General features: G+C 41.4%; 1 long non-coding RNA gene across 1 annotated transcript in view; it reads left to right on the plus strand.

The window, feature by feature from the left end:
* The window catches only part of LOC133247175 (uncharacterized), a 105,730-nt gene that overhangs the window by 86,459 nt on the left and 2,242 nt on the right, over window positions 1–17,029 (plus strand). The gene's annotated exons all lie outside the window — the stretch shown is intronic.

Raw genomic sequence — 17,029 nt, forward strand, 5'->3', positions numbered from 1 at the left:
AAATGAGGACACTGTATTCATTTTCTGTTTGTGCTGTTAAAAAAAAAAAAAAAAGGCCACATACTTAGTGGCATAAAACAGCAGAAATTTATGATTTTGCAGTTCTGTAAGTCATACCTCTGACATGGGTTTCACTGGGCTAATTCAAGGTGTCTACAGGCTGGCATTCCTTTCTAAAGCCTCCAAGAGAGAATCCAGTTCCTTTCCTTTTCCAGCTTCTAGAGGCTGCCCACATTCCTTGTCTCATCAATCTCTTCCTCCATTTTCAAAGCCAGTAACAGTAGCTTTGAAGTCCTTCTTATACAGAGTCATTCTAATTTCCTTTCCTGCCTCCCTTGTCCACTTTTAAGAAACCTTATGATTCCAGTGGGCGTACATTGATAATCCAGGATAATCTTCCTATTTTAAGGCAAACTGATTAGCAAAATTATTTCCACCTGCAAATTTAATTCTCCTTTGCCTCATAACCTAACATATTCACAGGTTCCAAGGATTCAGACTTGGATATCTTTGGTGGGGGAAGGGAGTGTTGGCAAGCATTACTCTATCAAAGAAATTGAGGTTTATGAATGACGAGTTAGCACTATCAAGGTTTAGATTAATTTTACAACTGTAGTTATATCTTTGCTACCTATCTTTTAGCTCTTCATTGCTAATTAAATTCATTCTTGTATCTCTTTTCACTAAGATAAGTCTCTTGGTTTTGGTTTTAAAAGAGTTTGAATTTTTACTGTAGTCTTCCTATGTGGCTAACCTGTCTTTGTGACACAAATTTGATACTATCAACCACATTTCTCTAGGCATCTCTTTTTGTGGTTTAGTGGCTAAGTTGTGTCTGTCTCTTGCAACCCCATGGACTGTGTAGCCTGCCAGGCTCCTCTGTCCGTGGGATTCTTGTAGTAAATTGAAACTTTCCATTCCTAATAGGGATGCTTTTCACCTCATATAAATAGAAAATATGTGCCTAAATCCACATTCAGCCCCAGATCCACTCTTTCTTTTGTCTGTCATGCATTATTTGCAGAAGAGGCTGCCCCCCGTGGACTACAAATCCCAGGCTTGCTTACATCTGGCTTCTAGATGGTTCAATGAATGGGAGACAAGGGCAGAAAGAGAGAGCATATTTTTCCCCTGTACCATCCCAAATTTGCCACTAAATTTACATAGGGCTGATTCCACCTGCCTCTCAACTATAACTTGAGGAGGTCCATATTTCCTCCTCTTTTCCCTTTGGTACAAAGGGCAATAATGTTCTCCTGCTCATACTGGTCTCTGGAGCATCACCATCCCTTGTTTGTTTCCTTCATTTACCCATATGTACTTCAATGAAGTTTTTCAACAAATTTCTTCCTTTGAAATGAGTCCTGTGTTCTGCTGCAACTCTGACACAATATCCCCAGGCAAATTTTTTAAAGTGAATTTTTGTCTTTTGTTAATGGTAAAACAAATAGATCTTCAGCTCAATGGAGCTGAAGTTCTGCTTTGATGATATATAAAAGTGGCCGTGAAGAAAGGAAAGGAGATAGCCAGCGGGGCTTTCTGCACTCTCCCTCTTTATGCATTTTGACTCTCACCCTAATAGTGTATAGTTTCCTTATAGAGATCAGAACTACCCATTCATTCATTATTCAGTATTTATTTGGAATAAAATTGTGGTGTGAAACAGATAAACTAGGTCTTATGGCTAACAGGGAAAGATGGAGGGAGACAGTCCTCAAATAATGACACATATATTAATATAAAATTACAGACTGTGCTGCTGCTGCTGCTAAGTCACTTCAGTCGTGTCCGACTCTGTGTGACCCCATAGACGGCAGCCCACCAGGCTCCCCCATCCCTGGGATTTTCCAGGCAAGAACACCAGAGTGGGTTGCCATTTCCTTCTCCAGTGCATGAAAGTGAAAAGCAAAAGTGAAGTTTCTCAGTCGTGTCCGACTCTAGCGACCCCATGGACTGCAGCCCACCAGGCTCCCCAGTCCCTGGGATTCTCCAGGCAAGAACACTGGAGTGGGTTGCCATTTCCTTCTCCAGTGCATGAAAGTGAAAAGTGAAAGTGAAGTTGCTCAGTCGTGTCCAACTCTAGCGACCCCATGGACTGCAGCCCACCAGGCTCCTCTGTCCATGGGATTTCCCAGGCAAGAGTACTAGAGTGGGGTGCCATTGCCTTCTCTGACAGACTGTGCTACTTGATATAAAAGAAAAATAGATGACACTGGATTTGGAAGTAGGGGTGCTACTGACCTTGGAAGGAGGCCAATGGAAGCTTCCACGTGGAGTGATGTGTAGGCTAAGGTTTGAAGGAGGGGCGCAGTAACTCAGAGCAGAATTGGGAAAAAGTAAAGCATGCAGGATGCTTGTATGATAGTCTCAAGCAAAGAAGAAGAGAACAAAGACCTTGAGGAGACACAGAACTTAACAGTTTTGAGAGATCTTTTAATAGTAACCAATGAAAGTGGATTGTGGAGAGCAAAAAGAGTAGTAAAAGATTACATGAGGAACAAGCTAGGGGTCACACTGGCTAGGATTTTGCATCCATGTTAAACATTTTGGACACCATCTCAAGAGCTATTAGAGGCTATTGAATGGTTTTATACAGATCATGATGACAAGATTTATGTTTCTGAATAACTCTGGCTGCCACAGAAAAAATGGCTTGTAAGAAGGCAACAGGTATGAAGCTAGCGAGATAGACTGTTTCTTATCCAGGCAAGCGATGGTGGTAACCTGAACCAAGATGGAGATATAGAGAAAGAGAGATAAATTTGAGAAATGAGTAAAACTGGCAGGAATTTGTGAAAAATAGAATGTGAGGATAAGGGAGAGGAAAGCATCCAGAATGGGTCCTCAATTGTTTTCTCTTTTACAAATTTGATTAGTAGGTCAAAGCCTTTATGAAAGAACTATAGTTCAGTTCAGTGTCTCAGTCGTGTACGACTCTTTGTGACCTCATGGACTGCAGCACACCAGGCTTCCTTGTCCATCACCAACTCCTGGAGCCTGCTCAAACTCATGTCAATTGCATTGGTGATGCCATCCACCCATCTCATCCTCTGTTGTCCCCTTCTCCTCCCACCTTCAGTCTTTCCCAGCATCAGAGTCTTTTCAAATGAATCAGTTCTTCGCATCAGGTGGCCAAAGTACTGGAGTTTCAGCTTTAGCATCAGTCCTTAAAATGAGTATTCTGGACTGATTTCCTTTAGGATTGACTGGTTGGATCTCCTTGCAGTCCAAGGGACTCTCAAGAGTCTTCTCCAACACCACAGTTCAAAAGCATCAATTCTTCGGCACTCAGCTTTCTTTATAGTCCAACTCTCACATCCGTACATGACTACTGGAAAAACCATAGCCTTGACTAGATGGACCTTTGTTGGTAAAGTATCATCTTTGCTTTTTAATATGCTGTCTAGGTTGGTCATAACTTTTCTTCCAAGGAGTAAGCATCTTTTAATTTCATGGCTGCAGTCACCATCTGCTGTGATTTTGGAGCCCCCAAAAATAAAGTCTGTCACTGTTTCCATTGTTTTCCCATCTATTTGCCATGAAGTGATGGGGCCAGATGCAGTGATCTTAGTTAAAAAGAAACAACAGCATTTTTTAAAATTAATTTTTTGTCTGCAGTGGGGCTTCATTGCGGTGCACAGGCTCTTAGTTGCTGCGTGTGCACAGGCTCTCTGGTTGCAGTGAGCCAGGGCTACTCTCTAGTTATGGGGTGCAGGCTTATTGAAGTGGCTTCTTTTGTTACAAAGCATTGGCTCTAGGACACTTGGGCTTCAGTAGTTATGGCATAGGGGCTTAGTTACCCTGTGGCATGAGGGATCTTAGTTCCCAGGCCAGGAATCGAACCTATGTCCCCTGCACTAGCAGGAGAATTCTTAACTACTGAGCCACGCTGGAAGTCCCATTGTGCAACTGTATGAGGCTTTTAATGAGACAAGAGTTATCGAGAGAGTGTCCAAGTTTAGAGAAAGGAATGGCATATGTATCATTTGACATGACTCTTCAATATGAATTTTATTTTATTGCATTTTTTTCCCCTGTGGGGTAAGACCACTTAAGATGGGACCTACCCTTTTAATACATTTTAAAGTATGCAGTATCATTAACTATATACACTATGTTGGACAGAAAAATAAAAAACAAATCCTGAAATTCATATGAAACCATAAAAGATCATGAATAGCTAAAGTAATCCTGAGAAAGAAGAACAAAGTTGGGAGTATCACATCCTATTTCAAGATACATTACAAAGCTGCAGTAATTGAAAATAGTATGGTACTGATGTAAAAACAGATATAACAGGACCATGGAACAGAAGAGAGCGCCCAGAAATAAGCCTATGTATATACAGCTAGCTCATCTTCAACATGGAAGCCAAGAATACATATGGGGAAATGATGTAGAATAGTACACAGTCAACAAACGGTGTTGGGAAAACCAGATATCCACTTGCCCAAAAAGTAATATGACTTTTAGACTAGACACCCAGACAACTGAGTCACAAAGTAGAGATGTACAAAGTTCTGCCTCTTTGAAGAGAGATCTAAGCATAAGAAATATAAGGATCTTTAGAGAACAGAGCGTGGTGGTCTTGCTGAATAAGGAGGAGAGAAAATAGAATGAGCCTTGAAGATGATTTTTTTAAAATGTAGCATTTAGTATGGAGAAGGCAATGGCACCCCACTCCAGTACTCTTGCCTGGAAAATCCCGTGGACAGAGGAGTCTGGTAGGCTGCAGTCTGTGGGGTCGCTAAGAGTCAGACACGACCGAGTGACTTCACTTTCACTTTCCACTTTCATGCATTGGAGAAGGAAATGGCAACCCACTCCAGTGTTCTTGCCTGGAGAATCCCAGGGACGGGGGAGCCTGGTGGGCTGCAGTCTATGGGGTCACATAGAGTTGACACAACTGAAGTGACTTAGCAGCAGCAGCAGCATTTAGCAAAAGTGGGCATTGTGTTTAATCCAGGAGGTATTGAATGAAATGTGTCATATTCTATAGGACAATTTATTGAAGGTTTTAGGGTTCCTTGACTCTTCCCCTCAACACTTTTGTTTTTTTTTTTTAGTTTATTTATCTTTTCTTTTTGGCTGTGCTGTGTCTTTGTTGCTGCGTGAAGGCTTTCTTTGGTTGTGGTGAGCAGGGCTGCTCTCCGTTTGTGGTGCATGAGCAGCCTCTCTTGTTGCAGGGCACTGCTAGGGTGCAGGCTCAGAGCTGTAGTCCATGGACATTGTTTCCCCGAGGCATGTGGATCTTCCTGGATCAGGGATTAAACCCATGTCCCCTGCATTGTCCGGTGGAGTCTTTCCCTCTGAGACCAGGGAAGCCTTTTCTCTACCTCAATTTTTTTACCTGAGTTGTAGCTATACTACCCTTTTCTATAAAGGAAATACTCTAGTTCCTCTTTTCTGCTCCATTTCCTGATAGAAGGAAAACTAATAAAAAATCTTAATTCTTGTCTTATATTCGAAAGAAAATAAGCATTTCAGTTTTCTAATATTTAATCATTACTTTAGTAACAATAACCCACAGTTTTATTTTAAAGCTTTCAAGAATAACCCACAGTTTTATTTTAAAGCTTTCAAACAGAGTTTTCTTTGCAGTGCGTCTTAATTTTGAGATGTCATAGACTTTTGAAAATCTGATAAAATGATAGACCCCTGTCTCAGAAGAAAGTGAATAATCCCACCTTTGCAATTTTGTAACCATGATGCTCAGGGATCCCCTGAAATCCATCATCCAACATAGATTCCTTAGACATGGGAGATTAAGCCCTTTTTCTCTAAAGGAACATAGATGGAGTGTTTTGCTCTTCTTGTCTTAACTTTAAAGATAAAACAGACTGCTTTGGTTTTGGATACATTAGATATTTTTCTAAGGACTTGAATCCCTAATATTTTACATAAGTTTTGCTTAAGAACGCATGGCTTTTAATGATAATATGTTTTGAGACTCTTCATGCCACTGAGCTTCTCCACAAATAACAAGATGGAATATCAAAGAAGTTTTGAAGAAGAAAAAAAGCAAACCTTGATTTCACAATATCTATCTCTAGAGAATAATTTTCAGCCTAATGAATTTTCCCTTTGGCAACCAAATTATTTGTTCCTTATGCACAAACATATTTATTTGATTTTTCCTTATTCTTTTCCCCTGGAGGAGTACACTGAAACTAAGCCGCCCACAAAGTATGAGAAATCTTTTCTAGACCTTTATCTAAAACAACAGATTGTAAACAGAGTAATATAAGAGATGCAAAATTAATGTCTCTGCTTTTCAAATAATTTTTTAATAGAAACATTTCTTCATTCTGAGAGTCGCTTGCTGAGACTGCAAAACCACTAGATTTTATTGTGGTTTTTAGCTCTTGGCATTCCATTTTATAGCAATATATTGAATATATGTTGGCTCTCTAACTGCAGTGTTACAGTTGATGTAGAAGATTCTTCAAGATAAGTATCTCGTCAGAAATGCTTTATTCAAGGCTAGACCTGTTCTGGTCATTGGTCCCAGGACCCTGAATAAAGGAGGATTCTATTACCATGACCTCCTACTGGCGCACAGCAAATCCTCACCAAGTAATTGCTGCCACTCACCAAGCCAAGTGTGACTTCGTGACGGTAGAATACCTAACTCAGACTCGCAGCAGTGGCCCTGCCCTCTTGCAATGGGAAAAGGGCACTCAGAGAAGCATCAGGTTGGTGAGACTGGCTTGCTTTATTAAAACATTTCCTTAAGAGAGACAGACTTGTGTTTGATATGAAAATTAAAACCACAAGATTCCCCAGGGTCAATCTATGCAAAAGGGAGGGGAGGGGTGTTCGAGTTGACAAACAGAGGCCTTGGGAGAACAGCAATGCAAACAGAGATTCATGGGGCCAAAGAGAAAGTAAAACAAGCTGGAAATGGTGCTCTTGACCAAATGCAAGGAACGTTGCCAATGTTTAATTTTCTCACCTAAATATGATAACCCAAAGAGAGACTGAAAACTTCGCCAATTTTGCTTAAATACATGTTTTGGAAATAATATAAGAGGAGCATAAACAAAGTTGTTTCATTTTTTTGAAAGCCTTTAGATTGTTCAAGATAAGTGCAGCATTAATGCAAATACCTGTGGTAGAACTCCAATATAAATCCAGCAACATTGTTTTCTTTGGTTAGCTCTCAGAGCTATGGCAAGATGGTCCCAAGAATTTGAATACGGAGGACTTTTGAGACCATATAGTAGATCCAAGCATAGATGGGCAAGGTCACCTAAAGCACCCTCTGCTTCAAGGTTCACGAGGAGGATGGGGGGGAAGGAGAGGGAGATACCTACAGAAACTGTGACTTTTTCTTTTTAAAAAGTTTGTTGTGGATTAAAACAGAAATTAATGTTCTCACCATTCCAAAGGCTACATATTCGAGCTCAAGGGTTAGCAGGATTGGTTCCTTTTGAAGGGCTGAGACGGTACATCTTGTCCACGCCTCTCTCACGTCTTGGGGTGGCTGCCGGCAACCCATGACACTGCTGCGTAATTCCAACCTCCTGTCGTTACCTGGCTATCTTTCTTTTGCGCATCTGTGTCTTTACAGGGCATTCTCCTATCTTTATCTGTTTCCCTGTCTCTTTTATAAGGACACTAGTTATGTTGGATAAATGGTCCATCCTACTCCAGCAGGACTTCATCTAACTAATTGTATCTGCAATGACTTATTTCCAAATGAGGTCCCGTTCTAAGGTTCTGGGAAGGACATGAATCCAGAGGGGCAGGGGATACTATTCAATCCAATACACTTCCCTTCATTCTCAATTTAAAATAGGCTGTACTATAGTTTTGGAAGTGTGTCTGTAAATTTCCCTGGTGACTAAGTGGTAAAGAATCTGCCTGCCACTGTAAGAGACTTGATTTCAATCTCTGATTCCCGAAGATCCCCTGGAGAAGGAAATAGCAATCCACTCCAATATTCTTGTCTGGGACATCCCATGGACAGAGGAGCCTGGTGAGCTACAGTCCATGGGGTCACAAAAGAGTTGGACATGACTTAGTGAATAAACAACAAGCAACAAAAATCTATCAACTTAGTTGTGGGTATGTGTGCTCAGTTGCTGAGTCATATCTGACCCTTTGCAACCTCATGGACTATAGCCCCCCAGGCTCCTCTGTCTATTAAATTTCCCAGGCAAGAATACTAGAGTGTGTGGCCATTTCCTATTCCAGGGGATCTTTCCAACCCAGGGAGCAAACTCACATCTTTGTTTCATGCATTGGCAGGCAGATTCTTTATCACTGAGCCACCTGGGAATCCCATAAACTTAGTCATAAGTTGCTTATTACTATCCAGTGGTGAGCAGGGCACTTCATTAAACCACACTCCAAGCATTATACTCAATTCTGGGTACATCATCCATGAGAGGGAATGTAGTTGAATCATGATTATGAAGATTTTAGAAATGGTGTTTTATGGGTAATAACTGGGGTTATGCCACTGAAGAAGAGACTTGGGATGCCATCACATCCTTCTGCAAGAGGACTGTCCCTTCAGAGGACAGATAGTAAGGGGGATCAGATTGTAAATTACATAGATCACAAATATGTTCTCCTGTGTGTGTGAAGCCTGGTTCTGCATTTTGAGTGTGTGGGAATGGGGCTATCTTTTTACATTAAACCCGATTCAACTTCCATCTCTCAAAGGACAGGGAATACTAACTTTATATACTAATGTGATTACAAAAAGACCTAGTCAGTCATATTATGAAGCCACCGATAAGACTTAGAAGTACAGGGGAAAAAAGAAAAAGAAGTACAGAAAAAGAAAGAAACCTATAATATTAATAATAACTAACATGTGTTGAGATCTGAGTGTGTGTAGTGCTTAACAGCTTTCAAAAGTTTCACATACATGATTTCATATAATCTCATAATAACTTTTTTCCTTCCTATCCCAATATTGTCCCTCCTTCCTCCCCTCCCCCCCTCCCCATTGGTAACTATTAGTTTGTTCTCTGTATCTGTGAGTCTGCTTCTTTTTTGTTTTATTCACTAGTTTGTTGTTGTTTAGAGATTCTATGTATGTGATATCATACAGTATTTGTCTTTCTCTGTCTGACATTTCATGCACCATAGTACCCTCCAGATCCATCCTTGTATCTGTAAATGGGAAAATTTCATTCATTTTTATGGCTAAGTGGTATTCCATATATTACTATGAATGTATGTCCTATATATACCACATCTTTATCCATTCATCTGTTGATGGACATTTAGGTTACTTCCATATCTTGGCTATTGTAAATAGTGTTGCTGTGAGCACTGGGGTACATGTGTCTTTTTGAATTAGTATTTTGAATAAATTTTTTTTTTATAAATATATATCCAGGAGTGGAATTGTTGGGTCATACAGTAGTTCTATTTCCACTTACCATTTTTTATTTACTTGTTTGCCAAAATAATATTGAATACCTTTTATGGGCAAAATTTGTGCAAAACATTGGGATGCAAAGTCATGAGTGAAAACAGACACAATTCTTTCCTTTGGAACTTACAGATATAAAATGGCAATGATGACGAACGCTACGAAGGAGGAACATGGGCCTTGGAGAGCTTAGACCAGGGAAATTTGTTCGAGTCAGTGAGGCCAGGGAGCAGTTTTTGAGGATGTCCTATCTGAATCAAAATCTGAAAAAAATATGCAGCAGTAACTCTGTGAAGAAGGGATGGGTGCATGCGGGTGCTTGAGAGGAGGAATAGCAAGTGCCCTGATGCTGGAGCTCGGGGAGCTACAACAAATACAAGACCCTGAAACACCAGGGTGTTTGGAGCTGTGGTTTTGGGGGGGTTGCAGAGTGTGAAGGAAGATGAAGTTGGAGAGATGCACTGAGGCCAGGCAGAACCTCAAATGGCATTTAGAAGATTTGTATTATTTATCCCAAGAGCAGTGGGAAATGATTGCTGGAGGAGGCATGGGATAATGATAAATGCTTTAAATATTGATAAACCATTATAATTATAATATGAAGGGTAAATTGGAAATGGAAGCCTGGAGATCAGATAGGCTATTGTAATTGCCCAGGTGAGAGTTGAGGGTAATTGAAAGATAATTTTGTTGATTGTGATGGATTGAAGTGTAAATATTGGTGAGACTTTTTTAAAGGCTAGAATCAACAAGACTCAGGAAAGAATCAACTATGAAGGTGGTAAGGGAGAGGATCTTATCAAGGATGACTCCTGCTATTCTTCCTATGCAGCCAGGTAAAGTTGGTGCCATCCTACTGAGACAGCACACCAGGAGACGCAGTCTTGAGTGGGAACTTCATGAGCTGGTTTCAGGGATGTGCTTATTTTGAGGTGCCCTTGAGACTTTCAAGTGGAAATGTCAAGACTGATAGATGGATTGGAACTCAGAGAAGAGGTTAAGGCTGGGAGATACACGTTTGTGAGTCATCTGCCTCTGTTACATGATATAAGTTATGTGTGTGGGCGAGATAGCCTGGGGAACAGATATAGAATGAGAAGAGGGCCAAGGAGGGAAGCTGGAGAAAGTTCAACATTTATTCCAAGCCCCAATCTCTGGTTCCTGCCTTCCAAGCAACCTGCAGATTCAAGGTGAGCTGACTTCAGAGAGAGAAGGCCTTCATCCTGGGGAGATCAAGTGGTCTCATTCCCGTGCCAGCCCTTCACATGTTGTTCCTGAGAATGATGTAGATTCTAACATAGGGTGCACACAAAGGGAAAATGTGCAGATTGTGTGAATGAGGCAGTTATATTGCATATTTTTAAAAATATTTATTTATTTATTTCTGGCTGCTTCGGGTCTTAGTTGGAGCACATGAGATCTTTCTTTGTGGCATGTGAGCTCTTCACTGTGGCTTGTGGGCTTCTTTCTAGCTGCAGTACATGGGCTCAGTAGTTTGCGGTGTGAAGGCTTAGTCACCCCACGGCATGCGGGATCTTAGTTCTGTGACCAGGGATGGAATCCGCATGCCCTGCATTGGAAGGTGGATTCCCAGCCACTGAACCACCAGGGAAGTCTCCTATTTTGTATTTTCGATTAGTAAGTTAGCGCTCTGATGCTGTCTTATACTTGTGCATTTCAGATGCCGTGTCATTCTCTCAGAACTCATAGGAGAGTCTCAGAGCCTTGGTCACTTTCAGAGGAAGCGTCCAACACAGCTCTCTGTCTTTTAGATCCCACTTTCAGCTCCCATGAAACAGCATTATTTTCACATCCCAACTTTCAGTGTCTGCGGAATTGAAAGTGAGATTCTTTAGAAGCCCAGACCTTGAGGAAGATGGAAATGATTGGGGATGAGTATTATGTGAAGTTGAAGGAATCAACATAAAGTATATGATCCCTGGTTCAGGAAGATCCCCTGGAGGAGGGCATGGCAACCCACTTCAGTATTCTTGCCTGGAGAATGGACAGAGGAGCCTGGTGGGCTATAGTCCACGGGGTTGCAAAGAGCTGGACATGACTGAACTGACTTAGCATGCACACACACATGCAAAGACCCGGTTTAAAGAAGAGATTCTGAATTTGTTGGAAAACTGCATTGCACTGTTATACGATTTTCTTCCTCAAAACTGAGGACACAGCCTTGATTCCTTATTGTGTTCTCTGGATGTTCTTTTTGAGAGGAGAACAGTACATTGTTAAATATTTAACAGAGATTAATATTTAAAGTAGGGAAGTATAATGCACAAATCTATCGTATTTTGGTTTAAGCTTTTCTTGTCAAAGGCATTTTGTTTAAAAAATCTCTTCCCTAATTTTAGTCTTTAGTGCATGAATGTATGTTCACATCTCCATAATTGTGTTCACATTTGGCATATATTACTTTTAGACCTTTTGTTTTGCTGTCATATAATCAAATTATGTCTTACAAATAAAAGAAGTATAAGGAAATGTAGACAAGTCACTTAACCTCTTTGTACCTCAATTTTCTCATCTCAAAGAAGGATGATAATATCTACAGAATGGGGAAAACAATGTTCTCCCAGTTTTCTCACTCTCCTCACATTTCTGCCTCAACGTAGAAACTTCTCCTTCTGAGAGATATTGGTGTCAAGCTTTCTGCTCTTCCTTTTACCTTTCTCATTAGCTTGTCCCCACAGGAAAAGGAGTAATTTATATAATTGGTGGAGTGAAGAGTGTCTGGGATCCATTAATCAATCCGTGTTGCTCTGCTGGGCAGGGGTAATATGTTACAGTTTGATGTAAACACAGCCTTTCTCTCTGTGCTCCTCTATTTTGGTTAGAGTAAATGTGTGTGCTCAGTCCTGTCAGACTCTTTGCAACCCCAGGGACTGTAGCCCGCCAAGCTCCTTTGTCCATGGAGTTTTCCAGGCAAGAGTACTGGAGTTGCCATTCCCTTCTCCAGGGGATCTTCTCAACCCAGGGATCGAACCCAGGTCTCTTGCGTCTCCTGCATTGGCAGGCAGGTTAGCTGTAATAACAAATAGACCCCTAATGTGTGTTGTGGCTCATTTACAACAAAGGTTTATTTCTTTTAACCATCAGAAGAAGATATTTCTGGCTGCGGGAGGTGGGGTGAGTGAGTGAGTGAGTGAAAGTCGTTCAGTCGTGTCTGACTCTTTGTGACCCCATGGACTACACAGTCCATGGAATTCTCCAGGCCAGAACACTGAAGTGGGTAGCCTTTCCCTTGTCCAGGGGATCTTTCTAACTCAGGGATCAAACCCAGGTTTCCCGCATTGCAGGCAGATTCTTTACCAGCTGAGCCACAAGGGAAGCCCAAGAATACTGGAGTGGGTAGCCTATCTTCCCAACCCAGGAATCGATCTGGGGTCTCCTGCATTGCAGGCAGATTCTTTACCCAATGAGCTATGAGGGAAGCCCCGGGGGGTTGGGGTGGGAGGGGGATGGATACATTTCCAAAACGTGATTCAGAGACTAAGAATACTTTCATCTGTGGCTTTGCTGTTTTCTAGCCTTGCAGTTACTTGAAGAAAGGGAAAGATGGTAAGGAGGGACAAAACCCCATCTTAGAAGCCTTGGTTCAGATCGGCACACCTCAGAGACTTAAATAAAAATCCACTAGTCTCTCAGGTATGGGGCTTTTCAGCCTCTCTGTGCTTGGGGGGTTTGAGGCAGGTAATAATTCCCTAGGGTGTTCTGGAAGCCCAAATTCACAAAGTTGTGTGTGCAGAGATATATATCTGGGCTGCTATATGAGGAGGGCTCTTCTAGCTTCAGGGCTAAGTTAGGTTCTTCAATCCAACTTCACAACATACTTGTTAAGTGCCCTCTCCTGAAGCCAGAGTTTTGGGGCTCAAATATTGGTCTGCTACTTAATACTATATGTCCCTCTTTCTTCCTTTGTCTCTCTCCCTCTCTGTCTTTCCATTTCCTTTTCTGTGAAATGGGGATAGAATAATCAGAGCATTATTAGGCAATTAATTAATCCCTGTAAAGCACTTAGTAAATGCTCAATACCAAATGAACAATAGTTATTACTAGTAAAAAAGGTATTGTTTCTCTCTGACATCTATCTGTCATTTCTCAATAAGACTGAATGCAAAAGGAATAATCACATCACTGATCATCTAACACTTACCTTCACGTGTACCTGGCCTGTTCCTGGTACATGCTAGACATGATAAAAATGGAAAACATTACAGGTTTTCTAGTTTGTATCTTCAATTTGGGGCCTTAATTTTTTGTTGGTGTTTCTTTTTGTCTGTAGTCATAACACATACTGTCATCCTGCTCTCATTTGTAGTCTATAACTTGCTCCGTCAGAATGCTTAGATTTTTAAATTTGAATTTAATGTGCATAGATTCTTCACAGATGGCTCGTCACTTGGTTTCTGTTTATTTCTTAATTGATGTTCAGCTCTGCTTGTAGACTGTCTCTTCCATCTTTAGTAGTTGGGGATCACTGAACATGATCGTGATTTTTTTTCCTTTTTTTACTGAAGTATAGTTAGGCAATGGCACCCCACTCCAGTACTCTTGCCTGGAAAATCCCATGGATGAAGGAACCTGGAGGGCTGCAGTCCATGGGGTCGCTAAGAGTCGGGACACGACCGAGCGACTTCACTTTCACTTTTCCCTTTCAGGCATTGGAGAAGGAAATGGCAACCCACTCCAGTGTTCTTGCCTTGAGAATCCCAGGGACGGGGAGCCTGGTGGGCTGCCGTCTATGGGGTCGCACAGAGTCGGACACGACTGAAGCGACTTAGCAGCAGCATAGTTGACTTACAATGTTGTATTAGTTTCTGGTGTATACAAAAGTGATTCATATATATATATATATATATATATATATGTATGTATGTATGTATGTATACAGGCCTGCATGCTTCATATATATCTGAATATGTGTGTGTGTGTGTACTCTGAAAGTGTAATTTGTAGAGTCATAAAGTTATAGAAAGAGCTTAGTGTCTTACATTTGTACAGTGCCTCCAACTTTACAAAGGACTTTACAAAGTAGTAGATCATATATGCTCTCATTTAATAACCAAATAAACTCTGTGAGCAGGTACCTCGGTTTCTGGATAAGCACACTGCGGATCTAGGAGGTTAAACAACTTTGTAAAGATCACCCACTTTGCAGGAGTTTGGGCTGTTTTGCAGGAGTCCTAGTCTCATATTAGACATTTCTTTCCATTTAAATACACTTCTCTTGAAATTGGTAAACAGATGCAATGTCAAATATCAGCTCTGCTATTTTATTCATCTTTTCTGCCCTCTAGTTTCTTCAACTCCAGATGGGATTAGTGATATTGATCCCTAAGAATTTCTGTGAGGTTGGCCCCTAGCAAGCATTCAGTCATTGCATTAAAAGAAAGAAAAAGAAAACCGAAGAAGCAGACAGGTTAAGTCCTTAGAAAGAGAGGTTAAGTCCTCAGAGAGAAACATAATGATTATGAGAGATTTTATTTTGTTCTTTATAATTTCCCATCCCTTCTATCTAAGAAGTTATTCAGGAACTTTGGGCTCCCTTGTCTTAAGAGGAGTTTGTGGAGCTAAAACAAAAGTATCTGAAGATGACACCCACTTCCTGTCTAAACTGGTAAATTAAAATAGATTTGCTAAGATTAAAGTCTTATGGGATTAGTGGGGATTCTCAGCCATTTTCAACCCACTCCCTAGCAGTGCATGAAGGAAGCAACAGAATCTTAAAAAAGGCATTGTAGATTCTGGAAGTTTGAACATTTGGCTCTGAGATTTGGACATCAATGAGATTCTTAGGCTCCAAACGTGGCAGAAAGGCTAATGACCTTCAAGGCCTCCCCTGGGCTTAGACAGTGAGAATTTCCTGCAATAACCATGAGGGTTGAACATGAAGGGTTCTCCTTCTATTTCAGTCAAACACATGAGCCATGGGACTCCTCAGATTGCCCAGGAAAAGAAAGCAGTTGTCCACAAATGGCTGTGTTGTAATCTCAAACAACCCCGCACAGGAGGGCTCCAGTTGGGTTTCTTTTTTATTCAAAGGAATTAAAGAAGGTGATGGTCCTTGCACACCTTATTTGGGGGACTAAGAGTTTCAACCACCAAATCAGCATTAGAGGGGAAGGGAAGAGGAAAGAGAGGTTTATGCCAAATGTGATTGACCATTGGAAGAAAAACAAAGTCTGCACCTGAGAGAAAGAGAGAATGCCCAAATATGACTGAAGAGCAAAAGGACTTGAGGGCTTAAATGCTAATGGGTAGAAGTCATGAATTCCCATTAATCTTTTTTAACCATCCCTAGGAGAGGGGGCTACCATAGCTTCTGCATAATAGTCACCTACTGGACAACTATTGACCAAGTGCCTACATTCTTAGAAGCTTGGCTTAAGCAGTGGCATCAATGGCGTACTACCAGAGGGGCAATGATAGCCACTTCATTTTTTCGTTCCTTGATGATAGGAACTATGCTACACCAACCTCATCTTTATACCCCTAGCATCATGTAAAAGAATGTACTCAAAACTTCCCTAAGCACATGATGGGCTGAATTATGTAATGAATTCCACTTTGCACAAGAACTCTGGGCTATCTCCTACAGATACTTCAGTGAAGCTCAGTTCAATTCAGTCACTCAGTCGTGTCTGACTCTTTGCAACCCCGTGGACTGCAGCATGCCAGGCCTCCCTGTCCATCACCAATTCCTAGAGCTTACTCAAACTCATGCCCATTGAGTCGGCGATGCCATCCAACCATCTCATCCTCTGTCATCCCCTTCTTCTCCTGCCTTCAGTCTTTCCCAGCATCAGGGTCTTTTCCAATGAGTCAGTTCTTCACATCAGGTGGCCAAAGTACTGGAGTTTCAGCTTCAACATCAGTCCTTCCAATGAATATTCAGGACTGATTTCCTTTAGGATTGACTGGGTGGATCTCCTTTCAGTCCAAGGGACTCTCAAGAGTCTTCTCCAACACCACAGTTCAAAAGCATCAATTCTTTGGTGCTCAGCTTTTTTTATAGTCCAACTGTCACATGACCACTGGAAAAACCATATCTTTGACTAGACAGACCTTTGTTGGCAAAGTAATGTCTCTGATTTTGAATATGGTGTCTAGGCTGGTCATAACTTTTCTTCCAAGGAGTAAGTGTCTTAATTTCATGGCTGCAATCATCATCTGCACTGATTCTGGAGCCCCAAAAAATAAACTCTGCCACTGTTTCCACTGTTTCTGCATCTATTTGCCATGAAGTGATGGGACCAGATGCCATGATCTTTGTTTTCTGAATGTTGGGCTTTAAGCCAACTTTTTCACCCTCCACTTTCACTTTCATCAAGAGGCTCTTTAGTTCTTCCCTTTCTGCCATAAGGGTGGTGTCACTGCATATCTGAGGTTATATATATCTTCTGGCAATCTTGATTCCAGCTTGTGCTTTATCCAGTCCAGATATTTCACTGTACGTTAAACAGTGGTCCAGGATTTGTGCTGTGGCAGTGGTTTAGTTGCTAAGTTATGTCCAAATCTTGAGACCCCCATAGACTGTAGCCTGCCAGGCTCCTCTGTCCATGGGATTCTCCAGGCAAGAACACTGGAGTGGGTTGCCATTTCCTTCTCCAGGGGATCTTCCTGACC

This window comes from Bos javanicus, chromosome 5 (genome assembly GCF_032452875.1).
Source record: "Bos javanicus breed banteng chromosome 5, ARS-OSU_banteng_1.0, whole genome shotgun sequence".
Classification (NCBI taxonomy): Eukaryota; Metazoa; Chordata; class Mammalia; order Artiodactyla; family Bovidae; genus Bos; species Bos javanicus.